At 41.5% G+C, this 16,970-nt stretch overlaps 11 non-coding genes across 11 annotated transcripts; 4 read left to right on the top strand and 7 right to left on the bottom strand.

Moving 5' to 3' along the window:
• Positions 1-149: 149 nt before the first annotated feature.
• On the bottom strand, positions 150-231 carry TRNAS-UGA (transfer RNA serine (anticodon UGA)). Its single transcript has one exon. It is a non-coding gene; the product is annotated as a tRNA-Ser (tRNA).
• Positions 232-1,654: 1,423 nt separating this feature from the next.
• TRNAT-AGU (transfer RNA threonine (anticodon AGU)) lies at positions 1,655-1,728 on the top strand. The gene has a single exon. It is a non-coding gene; the product is annotated as a tRNA-Thr (tRNA).
• Positions 1,729-2,278: 550 nt separating this feature from the next.
• On the bottom strand, positions 2,279-2,360 carry TRNAS-UGA (transfer RNA serine (anticodon UGA)). The gene has a single exon. It is a non-coding gene; the product is annotated as a tRNA-Ser (tRNA).
• Positions 2,361-4,409: 2,049 nt separating this feature from the next.
• On the bottom strand, positions 4,410-4,491 carry TRNAS-UGA (transfer RNA serine (anticodon UGA)). Its single transcript has one exon. It is a non-coding gene; the product is annotated as a tRNA-Ser (tRNA).
• Positions 4,492-5,915: 1,424 nt separating this feature from the next.
• Positions 5,916-5,989, top strand: TRNAT-GGU (transfer RNA threonine (anticodon GGU)). Its single transcript has one exon. It is a non-coding gene; the product is annotated as a tRNA-Thr (tRNA).
• Positions 5,990-8,672: 2,683 nt separating this feature from the next.
• On the bottom strand, positions 8,673-8,754 carry TRNAS-UGA (transfer RNA serine (anticodon UGA)). Its single transcript has one exon. It is a non-coding gene; the product is annotated as a tRNA-Ser (tRNA).
• Positions 8,755-10,801: 2,047 nt separating this feature from the next.
• TRNAS-UGA (transfer RNA serine (anticodon UGA)) lies at positions 10,802-10,883 on the bottom strand. Its single transcript has one exon. It is a non-coding gene; the product is annotated as a tRNA-Ser (tRNA).
• A 1,423-nt stretch (positions 10,884-12,306) lies between these two features.
• TRNAT-AGU (transfer RNA threonine (anticodon AGU)) lies at positions 12,307-12,380 on the top strand. Its single transcript has one exon. It is a non-coding gene; the product is annotated as a tRNA-Thr (tRNA).
• A 550-nt stretch (positions 12,381-12,930) lies between these two features.
• TRNAS-UGA (transfer RNA serine (anticodon UGA)) lies at positions 12,931-13,012 on the bottom strand. Its single transcript has one exon. It is a non-coding gene; the product is annotated as a tRNA-Ser (tRNA).
• Positions 13,013-15,062: 2,050 nt separating this feature from the next.
• TRNAS-UGA (transfer RNA serine (anticodon UGA)) lies at positions 15,063-15,144 on the bottom strand. Its single transcript has one exon. It is a non-coding gene; the product is annotated as a tRNA-Ser (tRNA).
• Positions 15,145-16,567: 1,423 nt separating this feature from the next.
• On the top strand, positions 16,568-16,641 carry TRNAT-AGU (transfer RNA threonine (anticodon AGU)). The gene has a single exon. It is a non-coding gene; the product is annotated as a tRNA-Thr (tRNA).
• The last annotated feature ends 329 nt before the right edge of the window (positions 16,642-16,970 follow it).

Here is a 16,970-nt window from a genome sequence, read left to right on the forward strand (position 1 = left end):
CATGGAAAGCAGTCATGCAAGCTTCAAACAACAGGTGCAGCACACTTATCACAAGAGTAGCAAAGATACAATTATGCGGCTATGCAGATGTTTACGAACCACATAATTAGTTTCCACGTCAAAATTTAATGACATGATAAAAAGGAAAGCATAGTCGGAAGGATTTGAACCTGCGCGGGGAGACCCCAATGGATTTCAAGTCCATCGCCTTAACCACTCGGCCACGACTACAACTTTCAATATGTGCACTCACTCATAAATAAGCTGTAATGTGGTCTATAGTATGGGTAAAAGATGTTAGTTAATGAAGGGATGGCGCAGACAATATTGAGCACATAATCTTCTTTAGAAGGTTATAAACTGTGTTCTCTGGAGAATCACAGAAGAAGGTGCAGCAAGGGTCCAGTTCTATGAAAGTGAAGGGAGGGGCAGGTATGAGAGATTGGGTAAGGAGTACAGAGAAAAAGGTACAGGAAGTGAAGGGTTAAGGATTGAGAGCCCAGTGAGTGACAGTGTGTGGTATGGATTAAGCTCGGGTGTGAGATGAACCTGCATAGCATTGAGCATGCGAGTGCTACCAAGCCGAGACCAGTACCTTTCTGGATGAGTGTGGCAGATGGGAGGGTCTGCGGATGATTCTTGCCTTCAATCCATCTTTTCTGGGGAGTGATGGTCGTGCAGCTCTTGTTATTGAAGCACGTTCAGTGCAGCTCATTAAATACTATCTGTGTTCTTTGGTGATTCTCCCCGGTGTGTGCGAATTGGTGCAGGATTATTGGAGCGCTTCAATGTCTTGGCCTGAAACTATGATGGGTCAGCAATGGCCTGTCTGTCTGTCTATTCAATGTCTCTGTGTACAGTCACTGCCTCTTCAGTTTCAATAGAACTCCTTTAGAATCACATTATGCTTTGGCCGGTTAGGTCAGTTGGTTAGAGCATGGTGCTAGTAACACCAAGGCTGTGAGTTCGATCTCCGTACGGGCAACACCTTTTCCATAAAGTAGAAAAGAAATCCATTAAAAAACAAGGCTATAAAAACACCATATAGGGTTGTTGTTTATTCTGGTAATTTACTGAGCTCTGGTGGCTGATGTTTGGACCAGGACCAGGGCGAGTATTGCTATAGCCATGTAAAGGGCACTGCGGGCTATCAGCCCTCCTTGCTGTGATACCCGCCTCTGCCAAGTTTTCTTGGGTCTCTCAAAGTGCACTTTGTGAAGCACTGTTTGAACATGGACGCTTCACTGAGGTGACACTTTCTCTCCGTTAGTTGCGGTTCCTCTGCTTCTTGGTGGGATGTCCAGAGGTCACGAGAGGTGAAGGAAAGAGCACATGCGTAATGTAGGCATCAGGAATGATCTTGTGTACATTGGTGACCTTTAAATAATTGTAATCTGGTTTAGTTTAACGAATGCATTGAGCCCCTGGCCCATCAGTGTAAAACTTTAGAAAATAAATACAGATACGTACGTATAATGATATTAGTTTTTCATGACCCTCTTTGTAATATTTCCATCTTAATATCAGATTTTTCTTCTCCATTTTCTTTTCGGTAGCAGCTGAAAAATATCAAATCTTTCAAGACAGAAAAATATGCAGGGCCTCACAGTGACACCAGGACTGAAGGTACAGTGGTGAGTCGTGAAACAGAGTAGGTACTGTGGCTTAGTTGGTTAAAGTGCCTGTCTAGTAAACAGGAGATCCTGAGTTCGAATCTCAGCGGTACCTTTTGTTTTACACAACCTCATAGAAGAGGTACTGTCAGATGATAGACTCATTCTTTGTAAACCCAGTTGGTCCTATTATATTTAGGGCTCCCGGTTTTATGGTGTTTATTTTTTTGACATTTCCGTCTGTATTTATCCGTATTTAATTTCTTGTCAACTTTATCTGTATTCATCCATATTTATTATGGGTTGTGTGAGAAAAATAAAGCTGAAACTGGTATATTTCCATATTTATTTAACCAATAAATATGCAGCCATGCTTTAATGTCTGCCAGGTGTTAGTGATATGAACAAATGCAGAAATAAATCAATTCACTTATATGAGAGTATGCGCATTTCAGTATCAGTTTGGTTTTGTGAAGTGAAAAGATGCTTTTAAGCTGCACTGCCATCAAAGTACAACATGGGAAGCAGTAATGCAAGCTTCAAACAACAGGTGCAGCACACTTAGCACAAGAGTAGCAAAGACACAATTATGCGGATATGCAGATGTTTACGAACCACATAATTAGTTTCCACGTCAAAATGTAATGACATGATAAAAAGGAAAGCGTAGTCGGCAGGATTCGAACTTGCGCAGGGAGACCCCAATGGATTTCAAGTCCATCGCCTTAACCACTCGGCCACGACTACACCTTTCAAGATGTGCACTCACTCATAAATAAGCTGTAATGTGGTCTATAGTATGCGTAAAAGATGTTAGTTAATGAAGGGAAGGCGCAGACAATATTGAGCACATTATCTTCTTTAGAAGGTTATAAACTGTGTTCTCTGGAGAATCACAGAAGAAGGTGCAGCAAGTGTCCAGTTCTATGAAAGTGAAGGGAGGGGCAGGTATGAGAGATTGGGTAAGGAGTACAGAGAAAAAGGTACAGGAAGTGAAGGGTTAAGGATTGAGAGCCCAGTGAGTGACAGTGTGTGGTATGGATTAAGCTCGGGTGTGAGATGAACCTGCATAGCATTGAGCATGCGAGTGCTACCAAGCCGAGACCAGTACCTTTCTGAATGAGTGTGGCAGATGGGAGGGTCTGCGGACGATTCTTGCCTTCAATCCATCTTTTCTAGTGAGTGATGGTCGTACAGCTCTTGTTATTGAAGCACGTTCAGTGCAGCTCATTAAATACTATCTGTGTTCTTTGGTGATGCTCCCCGGTGTGTGCGAATTGGTGCAGGGTTATTGGAGCGCTTCAATGTCTTGGCCTGAAACTATGATGGGTCAGCAATGGCCTGTATGTCTGTCTATTCAATGTCTCTGTGTACAGTCACTGCCTCTTCAGTTTCAATAGAACTCCTTTAGTATCATATTATGCTTTGGCCGGTTAGGTCAGTTGGTTAGAGCATGGTGCTAGTAACACCAAGGCTGTGAGTTTGATCTCCGTACGGGCAACACCTTTTCCATAAAGTAGAAAAGACATGCATTAAAAAACAAGGCTATAAAAACACCATATAGGGTTGTTGTTTATTCTGGTAATTTACTGAGCTCTGGTGGCTGATGTTTGGACCAGGACCAGGGTGAGTATTGCTATAGTCATGTAAAGGGCACTGCGGGCTATCAGCCCTCCTTGCTGTGATACCCGCCTCTGCCAAGTTTTCTTGGGTCTCTCAAAGTGCACTTTGTGAAGCGCTGTTTGAACATGGACGTGTCACTGAGGTGACACTTTCTCTCCGTGAGTTGCGGTTCCTCTGCTTCTTGGTGGGATGTCCAGAGGTCACGAGAGGTGAAGGAAAGAGCACATGGGTAATGTAGGCATCAGGAAATGATCTTGTGTATATTGGTGACCTTTAAATCATTGTAATCTGGTTTAGTTTAACGAATGCATTGAGCCCTTGGTCCATCAGTTTAAAACTTTAGAAAATAAATACAGATACGTACGTATAATGATATTAGTTTTTCATGACCCTCTTTGTAATATTTCCATCTTAATATTAGATTTTTCTTCTCCATTTTCTTTTCGGTAGCAGCTGAAAAATATCAAATCTTTCAAGACAGAAAAATATGCAGGGGATCACAGTGACACCAGGACAGAAGGTACAGTGGAGACGTCGTGAAACAGAGTAGGTGCTGTGGATTAGTTGGTTAAAGCGCCTGTCTAGTAAACAGGAGATCCTGAGTTCGAATCTCAGCAGTCCAGTTTGTTTTACACAACCTCATAGAAGAGGTACTGTTAGATAATAGACTCATTCTTTGTAAACCCAGTTGGTCCTATTATACTTAGGGCTCCCGGTTTTATGGTGTTTATTTTTTTGACATTTCCGTCTGTATTTATCCATATTTAATTTGTTGTCAACTTTATCTGTATTCATCCATATTTATTATGGGTTTTGGGAGAAAAATAAAGCTGAAACTGGTATATTTCCATATTTATTTAACAAATAAATATGCAGCCATGCTTTAATGTCTGCCAGGTGTTAGTGATATGAACAAATGCAGAAATAAATCAATTCACTTATATGAGAGTATGCGCATTTCAGTATCAGTTTGGTTTTGTGAAGTAAAAAGATGTTTTTAAGCTGCACTGCCATCAAAGTACAACATGGGAAGCAGTAGTGCAAGCTTCAAACAACAGGTGCAGCACACTTAGCACAAGAGTAGGAAAGACACAATTATGCGGATATGCAGATGTTTACGAACCACATAATTAGTTTACACGTCAAAATGTAATGACATGATCAAAAGGAAAGCGTAGTCGGCAGGATTCGAACCTGCGCTGGGAGACCCCAATGGATTTCAAGTCCATCGCCTTAACCACTCGGCCACGACTACACCTTTCAAGATGTGCACTCACTCATAAATAAGCTGTAATGTGGTCTATAGTATGGGTAAAAGATGTTAGTTAATGAAGGGAAGTCGCAGACAATATTGAGCACATTATCTTCTTTACAAGGTTATAAACTGTGTTCTCTGGAGAATCACAGAAGAAGGTGCAGCAAGTGTCCAGTTCTATGAAAGTGAAGGGAGGGGCAGGTATGAGAGATTGGGTAAGGAGTACAGAGAAAAAGGTACAGGAAGTGAAGGGTTAAGGATTGAGAGCCCAGTGAGTGACAGTGTGTGGTATGGATTAAGCTCGGGTGTGAGATGAACCTGCATAGCATTGAGCATGCGAGTGCTACCAAGCCGAGACCAGTACCTTTCTGGATGAGTGTGGCATATGGGAGGGTCTGCGGATGATTCTTGCCTTCAATCCATCTTTTCTGGGGAGTGATGGTCGTGCAGCTCTTGTTATTGAAGCACATTCAGTGCAGCTCATTAAATACTATCTGTGTTCTTTGGTGATGTTCCCCAGTGTTTGCGAATGTGTGCAGGATAATTGGAGCGCTTCAATGTCTTGGCCTGAAACTATGATGGGTCAGCAATGGCCTGTCTGTCTGTCTATTCAATGTCTCTGTGTACAGTCACTGCCTCTTCAGTTTCAATAGAACTCCTTTAGTATCATATTATGCTTTGGCCGGTTAGATCAGTTGGTTAGAGCATGGTGCTAGTAACACCAAGGCTGTGAGTTCGATCTCCGTACGGGCAGCACCTTTTCCATAAAGTAGAAAAGACATGCATTAAAAAACAAGGCTATAAAAACACCATATAGGGATGTTGTTTATTCTGGTAATTTACTGAGCTCTGGTGGCTGATGTTTAGACCAGGACCAGGTTGAGTATTGCTATAGTCATGTAAAGGGCACTGCGGGCTATCAGCCCTCCTTGCTGTGATACCCGCCTCTGCCAAGTTTTCTTGGGTCTCTCAAAGTGCACTTTGTGAAGCGCTGTTTGAACATGGACGTGTCACTGAGGTGACACTTTCTCTCCGTGAGTTGCGGTTCCTCTGCTTCTTGGTGGGATGTCCAGAGGTCACGAGAGGTGAAGGAAAGAGCACATGGGTAATGTAGGCATCAGGAAATGATCTTGTGTATATTGGTGACCTTTAAATCATTGTAATCTGGTTTAGTTTAACAAATGCATTGAGCCCCTGGTCCATCAGTGTAAAACTTTAGAAAATAAATACAGATATGTACGTATAATGATATTAGTTTTTCATGACCCTCTTTGTAATATTTCCATCTTAATATCAGATTTTTCTTCACCATTTTCTTTTCGGCGGCAGCTGAAAAATATCAAATCTTTTAAGACAGAAAAATATGCAGGGCCTCACAGTGACACCAGGACAGAAGGTACAGTGGTGGGTCGTGAAACAGAGTAGGTGCTGTGGCTTAGTTGGTTAAAGCGCCTGTCTGGTAAACAGGAGATCCTGAGTTCAAATCTCAGCAGTACTTTTTGTTTTACACAACCTCATAGAAGAGGTACTGTTAGATAATAGACTCATTCTTTGTAAACCCAGTTGGTCCTATTATATTTAGGGCTCCCGGTTTTATGGTGTTTATTTTTTTGACATTTCCGTCTGTATTTATCCATATTTAATTTGTTGTCAACTTTATCTGTATTCATCCATATTTATTATGGGTTTTGTGAGAAAAATAAAGCTGAAACTGGTATATTTCCATATTTATTTAACCAATAAATATGCAGCCATGCTTTAATGTCTGCCAGGTGTTAGTGATATGAACAAATACAGAAGATAAATCAATTCACTTATATGAGAGTATGCGCATTTCAGTATCAGTTTGGTTTTGTGAAGTGAAAAGATGTTTTTAAGCTGCACTGCCATCAAAGTACAACATGGGAAGCAGTCATGCAAGCTTCAAACAACAGGTGCAGCACACTTAGCACAAGAGTAGCAAAGACACAATTATGCGGATATGCAGATGTTTACAAACCACATAATTAGTTTCCACGTCAAAATTTAATGACATGATTAAAAAGGAAAGCGTAATCGGCAGGACTCGAACCTACGCTGGGAAACCCCAATAGATTTTAAGTCCATCGCCTTAACCACTCGGCCACGAGTTCAACTTTCAAGATGTGCACTCACTCATAAATAAGCTGTAATGTGGTCTATAGTATGGGTAAAAGATGTTAGTTAATGAAGGGATGGCGCAGACAATATTCAGCACATAATCTTCTTTAGAAGGTTATAAACTGTGTTCTCTGGAGAATCACAGAAGCAGGTGCAGCAAGGGTCCAGTTCTATCAAAGTGAAGGGAGGGGCAGGTATGAGAGATTGGGTATAGAGTACAGAGAAAAAGGTACAGGAAGTGAAGGGTTAAGGATTGAGAGCCCAGTGAGTGACAGTGTGTGGTATGGATTAAGCTCGGGTGTGAGATGAACCTGCATAGCATTGAGCATGCGAGTGCTACCAAGCCGAGACCAGTACCTTTCTGGATGAGTGTGGCAGATGGGAGGGTCTGCGGATGATTCTTGCCTTTAATCCATCTTTTCTAGGGAGTGATGGTCGTACAGCTCTTGTTATTGAAGCACGTTCAGTGCAGCTCATTAAATACTATCTGTGTTCTTTGGTGATGCTCCCCGGTGTTTGCGAATTGGTGCAGGATTATTGGAGCGCTTCAATGTCTTGGCCTGAAACTATGATGGGTCAGCAATGGCGTGTCTGTCTGTCTATTCAATGTCTCTGTGTACAGTCACTGCCTCTTCAGTTTCAATAGAACTCCTTTAGTATCACATTATGCTTTGGCCGGTTAGGTCAGTTGGTTAGAGCATGGTGCTAGTAACACCAAGGCTGTGAGTTCGATCTCCGTACGGGCCACACCTTTTCCATAAAGTAGAAAAGACATGCATTAAAAAACAAGGCTATAAAAACACCATATAGGGTTGTTGTTTATTCTGGTAATTTACTGAGCTCTGGTGGCTGATGTTTGGACCAGGACCAGGGTGAGTATTGCTATAGTCATGTAAAGGGCACTGCGGGCTATCAGCCCTCCTTGCTGTGATACCCGCCTCTGCCAAGTTTTCTTGGGTCTCTCAAACTGCACTTTGTGAAGCGCTGTTTGAACATGGACGTGTCACTGAGGTGACACTTTCTCTCCGTGAGTTGCGGTTCCTCTGCTTCTTGGTGGGATGTCCAGAGGTCACGAGAGGTGAAGGAAAGGGCACATGGGTAATGTAGGCATCAGGAAACGATCTTGTGTATATTGGTGACCTTTAAATCATTGTAATCTGGTGTAGTTTAACGAATGCATTGAGCCCCTGGTCCATCAGTGTAAAACTTTAGAAAATAAATACAGATACGTACGTATAATGATATTAGTTTTTCATGACCCTCTTTGTACTATTTCCATCTTAATATTAGATTTTTCTTCTCCATTTTCTTTTCGGTAGCAGCTGAAAAATATCAAATCTTTCAAGACAGAAAAATATGCAGGGCATCACAGTGACACCAGGACAGAAGGTACAGTGGTGAGTCGTGAAACAGAGTAGGTGCTGTGGCTTAGTTGGTTAAAGCGCCTGTCTAGTAAACAGGAGATCCTGAGTTCGAATCTCAGCAGTCCAGTTAGTTTTACACAACCTCATAGAAGAGGTACTGTTAGATAATAGACTCATTCTTTGTAAACCCAGTTGGTCCTATTATATTTAGGGCTCCCGGTTTTATGGTGTTTATTTTTTTGACATTTCCGTCTGTATTTATCCATATTTAATTTGTTGTCAACTTTATCTGTATTCATCCATATTTATTATGGGTTTTGTGAGAAAAATAAAGCTGAAACTGGTATATTTCCATATTTATTTAACCAATAAATATGCAGCCATGCTTTAATGTCTGCCAGGTGTTAGTGATATGAACAAATGCAGAAGATAAATCAATTCACTTATATGAGATTATGCGCATTTCAGTATCAGTTTGGTTTTGTGAAGTGAAAAGATGTTTTTAAGCTGCACTGCCATCAAAGTACAACATGGGAAGCAGTAATGCAAGCTTCACACAACAGGTGCAGCACACTTAGCACAAGAGTAGGAAAGACACAATTATGCGGATATGCAGATGTTTACAAACCACATAATTAGTTTCCACGTCAAAATGTAATGACATGATCAAAAGGAAAGCGTAGTCGGCAGGATTCGAACCTGCGCGGGGAGACCCCAATGGATTTCAAGTCCATCGCCTTAACCACTCGGCCACGACTACACTTTTCAAGATGTGCACTCACTCATAAATACGCTGTAATGTGGTCTATAGTATGGGTAAAATATGTTAGTTAATGAAGGGATGGCGCAGACAATATTCAGCACATCATCTTCTTTAGAAGGTTATAAACTGTGTTCTCTGGAGAATCACAGAAGCAGGTGCAGCAAGGGTCCAGTTCTATGAAAGTGAAGGGAGGGGCAGGTATGAGAGATTGGGTATGGAGTACAGAGAAAAAGGTACAGGAAGGGAAGGGTTAAGGATTGAGAGCCCAGTGAGTGACAGTGTGTGGTATGGATTAAGCTCGGGTGTGAGATGAACCTGCATAGCATTGAGCATGCGAGTGCTACCAAGCCGAGACCAGTACCTTTCTGGATGAGTGTGGCAGATGGGAGGGTCTGCGGATGATTCTTGCCTTCAATCCATCTTTTCTGGGGAGTGATGGTCGTGCAGCTCTTGTTATTGAAGCACGTTCAGTGCAGCTCATTAAATACTATCTGTGTTCTTTGGTGATGCTCCCCGGTGTGTGCGAATTTGTGCAGGATTATTGGAGCGCTTCAATGTCTTGGCCTGAAACTATGATGGGTCAGCAATGGCCTGTCTGTCTGTCTATTCAATGTCTCTGTGTACAGTCACTGCCTCTTCAGTTTCAATAGAACTCCTTTAGAATCACATTATGCTTTGGCCGGTTAGGTCAGTTGGTTAGAGCATGGTGCTAGTAACACCAAGGCTGTGAGTTCGATCTCCGTACGGGCAACACCTTTTCCATAAAGTAGAAAAGAAATCCATTAAAAAACACGGCTATAAAAACACCATATAGGGTTGTTGTTTATTCTGGTAATTTACTGAGCTCTGGTGGCTGATGTTTGGACCAGGACCAGTGCGAGTATTGCTATAGCCATGTAAAGGGCACTGCGGGCTATCAGCCCTCCTTGCTGTGATACCCGCCTCTGCCAAGTTTTCTTGGGTCTCTCAAAGTGCACTTTGTGAAGCACTGTTTGAACATGGACGCGTCACTGAGGTGACACTTTCTCTCCGTTAGTTGCGGTTCCTCTGCTTCTTGGTGGGATGTCCAGAGGTCACGAGAGGTGAAGGAAAGAGCACATGGGTAATGTAGGCATCAGGAATGATCTTGTGTATATTGGTGACCTTTAAATAATTGTAATCTGGTTTAGTTTAACGAATGCATTGAGCACCTGGCCCATCAGTGTAAAACTTTAGAAAATAAATACAGATACGTACGTATAATGATATTAGTTTTTCATGACCCTCTTTGTAATATTTCCATCTTAATATCAGATTTTTCTTCTCCATTTTCTTTTCGGTAGCAGCTGAAAAATATCAAATCTTTCAAGACAGAAAAATATGCAGGGCCTCACAGTGACACCAGGACAGAAGGTACAGTGGTGAGTCGTGGAACAGAGTAGGTGCTGTTGCTTAATTGGTTAAAGCGCCTGTCTAGTAAACAGGAGATCCTGAGTTCGAATCTCAGCAGTACCTTTTGTTTTACACAACCTCATAGAAGAGGTACTGTTAGATAATAGACTCATTCTTTGTATACCCAGTTGGTCCTATTATATTTAGGGCTCCCGGTTTTATGGTGTTTATTTTTTTGACATTTCCGTCTGTATTTATCCGTATTTAATTTCTTGTCAACTTTATCTGTATTCATCCATATTTATTATGGGTTTTGTGAGAAAAATAAAGCTGAAACTGGTGTATTTCCATATTTATTTAACCAATAAATATGCAGCCATCCTTTAATGTCTGCCAGGTGTTAGTGATATGAACAAATGCAGAAATAAATCAATTCACTTATATGAGAGTATGCGCATTTCAGTATCAGTTTGGTTTTGTGAAGTGAAAAGATGTTTTTAAGCTGCACTGCCATCAAAGTACAACATGGGAAGCAGTAATGCAAGCTTCAAACAACAGGTGCAGCACACTTAGCACAAGAGTAGCAAAGACACAATTATGCGGATATGCAGATGTTTACGAACCACATAATTAGTTTCCACGTCAAAATGTAATGACATGATAAAAAGGAAAGCGTAGTCGGCAGGATTCAAACCTGCGCAGGGAGACCCCAATGGATTTCAAGTCCATCGCCTTAACCACTCGGCCACGACTACACCTTTAAAGATGTGCACTCACTCATAAATAAGCTGTAATGTGGTCTATAGTATGGGTAAAAGATGCTAGTTAATGAAGGGAAGGCGCAGACAATATTGAGCACATTATCTTATTTAGAAGGTTATAAACTGTGTTCTCTGGAGAATCACAGAAGAAGGAGCAGCAAGTGTCCAGTTCTATGAAAGTGAAGGGAGGGGCAGGTATGAGAGATTGGGTAAGGAGTACAGAGAAAAAGGTACAGGAAGTGAAGGGTTAAGGATTAAGAGCCCAGTGAGTGACAATGTGTGGTATGGATTAAGCTCGGGTGTGAGATGAACCTGCATAGCATTGAGCATGCGAGTGCTACCAAGCCGAGACCAGTACCTTTCTGGATGAGTGTGGCAGATGGGAGGGTCTGCGGATGATTCTTGCCTTCAATCCATCTTTTCTGGGGAGTGATGGTCGTGCAGCTCTTGTTATTGAAGCACGTTCAGTGCAGCTCATTAAATACTATCTGTGTTCTTTGGTGATGTTCCCCGGTGTGTGCGAATTGGTGCAGGATTATTGGAGCGCTTCAATGTCTTGGCCTGAAACTATGATGGGTCAGCAATGGCCTGTCTGTCTGTCTATTCAATGGCCCTGTGTACAGTCACTGCCTCTTCAGCTTCAATAGATCTCCTTTAGTATCACATTATGCTTTGGCCGGTGAGGTCAGTTGGTTAGAGCATGGTGCTAGTAACACCAAGGCTGTGAGTTCGATCTCCGTACGGGCAACACCTTTTCCATAAAGTAGAAAAGAAATCCATTAAAAAACAAGGCTATAAAAACACCATATAGGGTTGTTGTTTATTCTGGTAATTGACTGAGCTCTGGTGGCTGATGTTTGGACCAGGACCAGGATGAGTATTGCTATAGCCATGTAAAGGGCACTGCGGGCTATCAGCCCTCCTTGCTGTGATACCTGCCTCTGCCAAGTTTTCTTGGGTCTCTCAAAGTGCACTTTGTGAAGCGCTGTTTGAACATGGACGCGTCACTGAGGTGACACTTTCTCTCCGTGAGTTGCGGTTCCTCTGCTTCTTGGTGGGATGTCCAGAGGTCACGAGAGGTGAAGGAAAGAGCACATGCGTAATGTAGGCATCAGGAATGATCTTGTGTATATTGGTGACCTTTAAATAATTGTAATCTGGTTTAGTTTAACGAATGCATTGAGCCCCTGGCCCATCAGTGTAAAACTTTAGAAAATAAATACAGATCCGTACGTATAATGATATTAGTTTTTCATGACCCTCTTTGTAATATTTGCATCTTAATATCAGATTTTTCTTCTCCATTTTCTTTTCGGTAGCAGCTGAAAAATATCAAATCTTTCAAGACAGAAAAATATGCAGGGCCTCACAGTGACACCAGGACAGAAGGTACAGTGGTGAGTCGTGAAACAGAGTTGGTGCTGTGGCTTAGTTGGTTAAAGCGCCTGTCTAGTAAACAGGAGATCCTGAGTTCGAATCTTAGCAGTACCTTTTGTTTTACACAACCTCATAGAAGAGGTACTGTTAGATAATAGGCTCATTCTTTGTAAACCCAGTTGGTCCTATTATATTTAGGGATCCCGGTTTTATGGTGTTTATTTTTTTGACATTTCCGTCTGTATTTATCCATATTTAATTTGTTGTCAACTTTATCTGTATTCATCCATCTTTATTATGGGTTTTGTGAGAAAAATAAAGCTGAAACTGGTATATTTCCATATTTATTTAACCAATAAATATGCAGCCATGCTTTAATGTCTGCCAGGTGTTAGTGATATGAACAAATGCAGAAATAAATCAATTCACTTATATGAGAGTATGCGCATTTCAGTATCAGTTTGGTTTTGTGAAGTGAAAAGATGTTTTTAAGCTGCACTGCCATCAAAGTACAACATGGGAAGCAGTAATGCAAGCTTCAAACAACAGGTGCAGCACACTTAGCACAAGAGTAGCAGAGACACAATTATGCGGATATGCAGATGTTTACGAACCACATAATTAGTTTCCACGTCAAAATATAATGACATGATCAAAAGGAAAGCGTAGTCGGCAGGATTCAAACCTGCGTGGGGAGACCCCAATGGATTTCAAGTCCAACGCCTTAACCACTCGGCCATGACTACACCTTTCAAGATGTGCACTCTCTCATAAATAAGTTGTAATGTGGTCTATAGTATGGGTAAAATATGTTAGTTAATGAAGGGAAGTCGCAGACAATATTGAGCACATTATCTTCTTTACAAGGTTATGAACTGTGTTCTCTGGAGAATCACAGAAGAAGGTGCAGCAAGTGTCCAGTTCTATGAAAGTGAAGGGAGGGGCAGGTATGAGAGATTGGGTAAGGAGTACAGAAAAAAAGGTACAGGAAGTGAAGGGTTAAGGATTGAGAGCCCAGTGAGTGACAGTGTGTGGTATGGATTAAGCTCGGGTGTGAGATGAACCTGCATAGCATTGAGCATGCAAGTGCTACCAAGCCGAGACCAGTACCTTTCTGGATGAGTGTGGCAGATGGGAGGGTCTGCGGATGATTCTTGCCTTCAATCCATCTTTTCTGGGGAGTGATGGTCATGCAGCTCTTGTTATTGAAGCACGTTCAGTGCAGCTCATTAAATACTATCTGTGTTCTTTGGTGATGCTCCCCGGTGTTTGCGAATTGGTGCAGGATTATTGGAGCGCTTCAATGTCTTGGCCTGAAACTATGATGGGTCAGCAATGGCCTGTCTGTCTGTCTATTCAATGTCTCTGTGTACAGTCACTGCCTCTTCAGTTTCAATAGAACTCCTTTAGTATCACATTATGCTTTGGCCGTTTAGGTCAGTTGGTTAGAGCATGATGCTAGTAACACCAAGGCTGTGAGTTTGATCTCCGTACGGGCAACACCTTTTCCATAAAGTAGAAAAGAAATCCATTAAAAAACAAGGCTATAAAAACACAATATAGGGTTGTTGTTTATTCTGGTAATTTACTGAGCTCTGGTGGCTGATGTTTGGACCAGGACCAGGGCGAGTATTGCTATAGCCATGTAAAGGGCACTGCGGGCTATCAGCCCTCCTTGCTGTGATACCCGCCTCTGCCAAGTTTTCTTGGGTCTCTCAAAGTGCACTTTGTGAAGCACTGTTTAAACATGGACGCGTCACTGAGGTGACACTTTTTCTCCGTTAGTTGCGGTTCCTCTGCTTCTTGGTGGGATGTCCAGAGGTCACGAGAGGTGAAGGAAAGAGCACATGGGTAATGTAGGCATCAGGAAATGATCTTGTGTATATTGGTGACCTTTAAATCATTGTAATCTGGTTTAGTTTAACAAATGCATTGAGCCCCTGGTCCATCAGTGTAAAACTTTAGAAAATAAATACAGATACGTACGTATAATGATATTAGTTTTTCATGACCCTCTTTGTAATATTTCCATCTTAATATCAAATTTTTCTTCTCCATTTTCTTTTCGGTAGCAGCTGAAAAATATCAAATCTTTCAAGACAGAAAAATATGCAGGGCCTCACAGTGACACCAGGACAGAAGGTACAGTGGTGAGTCGTGAAACAGAGTAGGTGCTGTGGCTAAGTTGGTTAAAGTGCCTGTTTAGTAAACAGGAGATCCTGAGTTCGAATCTTAGCAGTTCCTTTTGTTTTACACAACCTCATAGAAGAGGTACTGTTAGATAATAGACTCATTCTTTGTAAACCCAGTTAGTCCTATTATATTTAGGGCTCCCGGTTTTATGGTGTTTATTTTTTTGACATTTCCATCTGTATTTATCCATATTTAATTTGTTGTCAACTTTATCTGTATTCATCCATATTTATTATGGGTTTTGTGAGAAAAATAAAGCTTAAACTGGTATATTTCCATATTTATTTAACCAATAAATATGCAGCCATGCTTTAATGTCTGCCAGGTGTTAGTGATATGAACAAATGCAGAAGATAAATCAATTCACTTATATGAGAGTATGCGCATTTCAGTATCAGTTTGGTTTTGTGAAGTGAAAAGATGTTTTTAAGCTGCACTGCCATCAAAGTACAACATGGGAAGCAGTAATGCAAGCTTCAAACAACAGGTGCAGCACACTTAGCACAAGAGTAGCAAAGACACAATTATGCGGATATGCAGATGTTTACGAACCACATAATTAGTTTCCACGTCAAAATTTAATGACATGATTAAAAAGGAACACGTATTCGGCAGGATTCAAACCTGCACAGGGAGGCCTCCATGGATTTCAAGTCCATCGCCTGAACCACTCGGCCACGACTACACCTTTCAAGATGTGCACTCACTCATAAATAAGCTGTAATGTGGTCTATAGTATGGGTAAAAGATGTTAGTTAATGAAGGGAAGGCGCAGACAATATTGAGCACATAATCTTCTTTAGAAGGTTATAAACTGTGTTCTCTGGAGAATCACAGAAGAAGGTGCAGCAAGGGTCCAGTTCTATGAAAGTGAAGGGAGGTGCAGGTATGAGAGATTGGGTAAGGAGTACAGAGAAAAAGGTACAGGAAGTGAAGGGTTAAGGATTGAGAGCCCAGTGAGTGACAGTGTGTGGTATGGATTAAGCTCGGGTGTGAGATGAACCTGCATAGCATTGAGCATGCGAGTGCTACCAAGCCGAGACCAGTACCTTTCTGGATGAGTGTGGCAGATGGGAGGGTCTGCGGATTATTCTTGCCTTCAATCCCTCTTTTCTGGGGAGTGATGGTCGTGCAGCTCTTGTTATTGAAGCACGTTCAGTGCAGCTCATTAAATACTATCTGTGTTCTTTGGTGATGCTCCCCGGTGTTTGCGAATTGGTGCAGGATTATTGGAGCGCTTCAATGTCTTGGCCTGAAACTATGATGGGGCAGCAATGGCCTGTCTGTCTGTCTATTCAATGTCTCTGTGTACAGTCACTGCCTCTTCAGTTTCAATAGAACTCCTTTAGTATCATATTTTGCTTTGGCCGGTTAGGTCAGTTGGTTAGAGCATGGTGCTAGTAACACCAAGGCTGTGAGTTCGATCTCCGTACGGACAACACCTTTTCCATAAAGTAGAAAAGACATGCATTAAAAAACAAGGCTATAAAAACACCATATAGGGTTGTTGTTTATTCTGGTAATTTACTGAGCTCTAGTGGCTTATGTTTGGACCAGGACCAGGGTGAGTATTGCTATAGTCATGTAAAGGGCACTGCGGGCTATCAACCCTCCTTGCTGTGATACCCGCCTCTGCCAAATTTTCTTGGGTCTCTCAAAGTGCACTTTGTGAAGCGCTGTTTGAACATGGACGCGTCACTGAGGTGACACTTTCTCTCCGTGAGTTGCGGTTCCTCTGCTTCTTGGTGGGATGTCCAGAGGTCACGAGAGGTGAAGGAAAGAGCACATGGGTAATGTAGGCATCAGGAATGATCTTGTGTATATTGGTGACCTTTAAATAATTGTAATCTGGTTTAGTTTAACGAATGCATTGAGCCCCTGGTCCATCAGTGTAAAACTTTAGAAAATAAATACAGATACGTACGTATAATGATATTAGTTTTTCATGACCCTCTTTGTAATATTTCCATCTTAATATCAGATTTTTCTTCTCCATTTTCTTTTCGGTAGCAGCTGAAAAATATCAAATCTTTCAAGACAGAAAAATATGCAGGGCCTCACAGTGACACCAGGACAGAAGGTACAGTGGTGATTCGTGAAACAGAGTAGGTGCTGTGGCTTAGTTGGTTAAAGTGCCTGTTTAGTAAACAGGAGATCCTGAGTTCGAATCTCAGCAGTTCCTTTTGTTTTACACAACCTCATAGAAGAGGTACTGTTAGATAATAGACTCATTCTTTGTAAACCCAGTTGGTCCTATTATATTTAGGGCTCCCGGTTTTATGGTGTTTATTTTTTTGACATTTCCGTCTGTATTTATCCATATTTAATCTGTTGTCAACTTTATCTGTATTCATCCATATTTATTATGGGTTTTGTGAGAACAATAAAGCTGAAACTGGTATATTTCCATATTTATTTAACCAATAAATATGCAGCCATGCTTTAATGTCTGCCAGGTGTTAGTGATATGAACAAATGCAGAAATAAATCAATTCACTTATATGAGAGTAT

Source organism: Triturus cristatus, chromosome 4_2 (assembly GCF_964204655.1).
Source record: "Triturus cristatus chromosome 4_2, aTriCri1.1, whole genome shotgun sequence".
Taxonomy (NCBI): domain Eukaryota; kingdom Metazoa; phylum Chordata; class Amphibia; order Caudata; family Salamandridae; genus Triturus; species Triturus cristatus.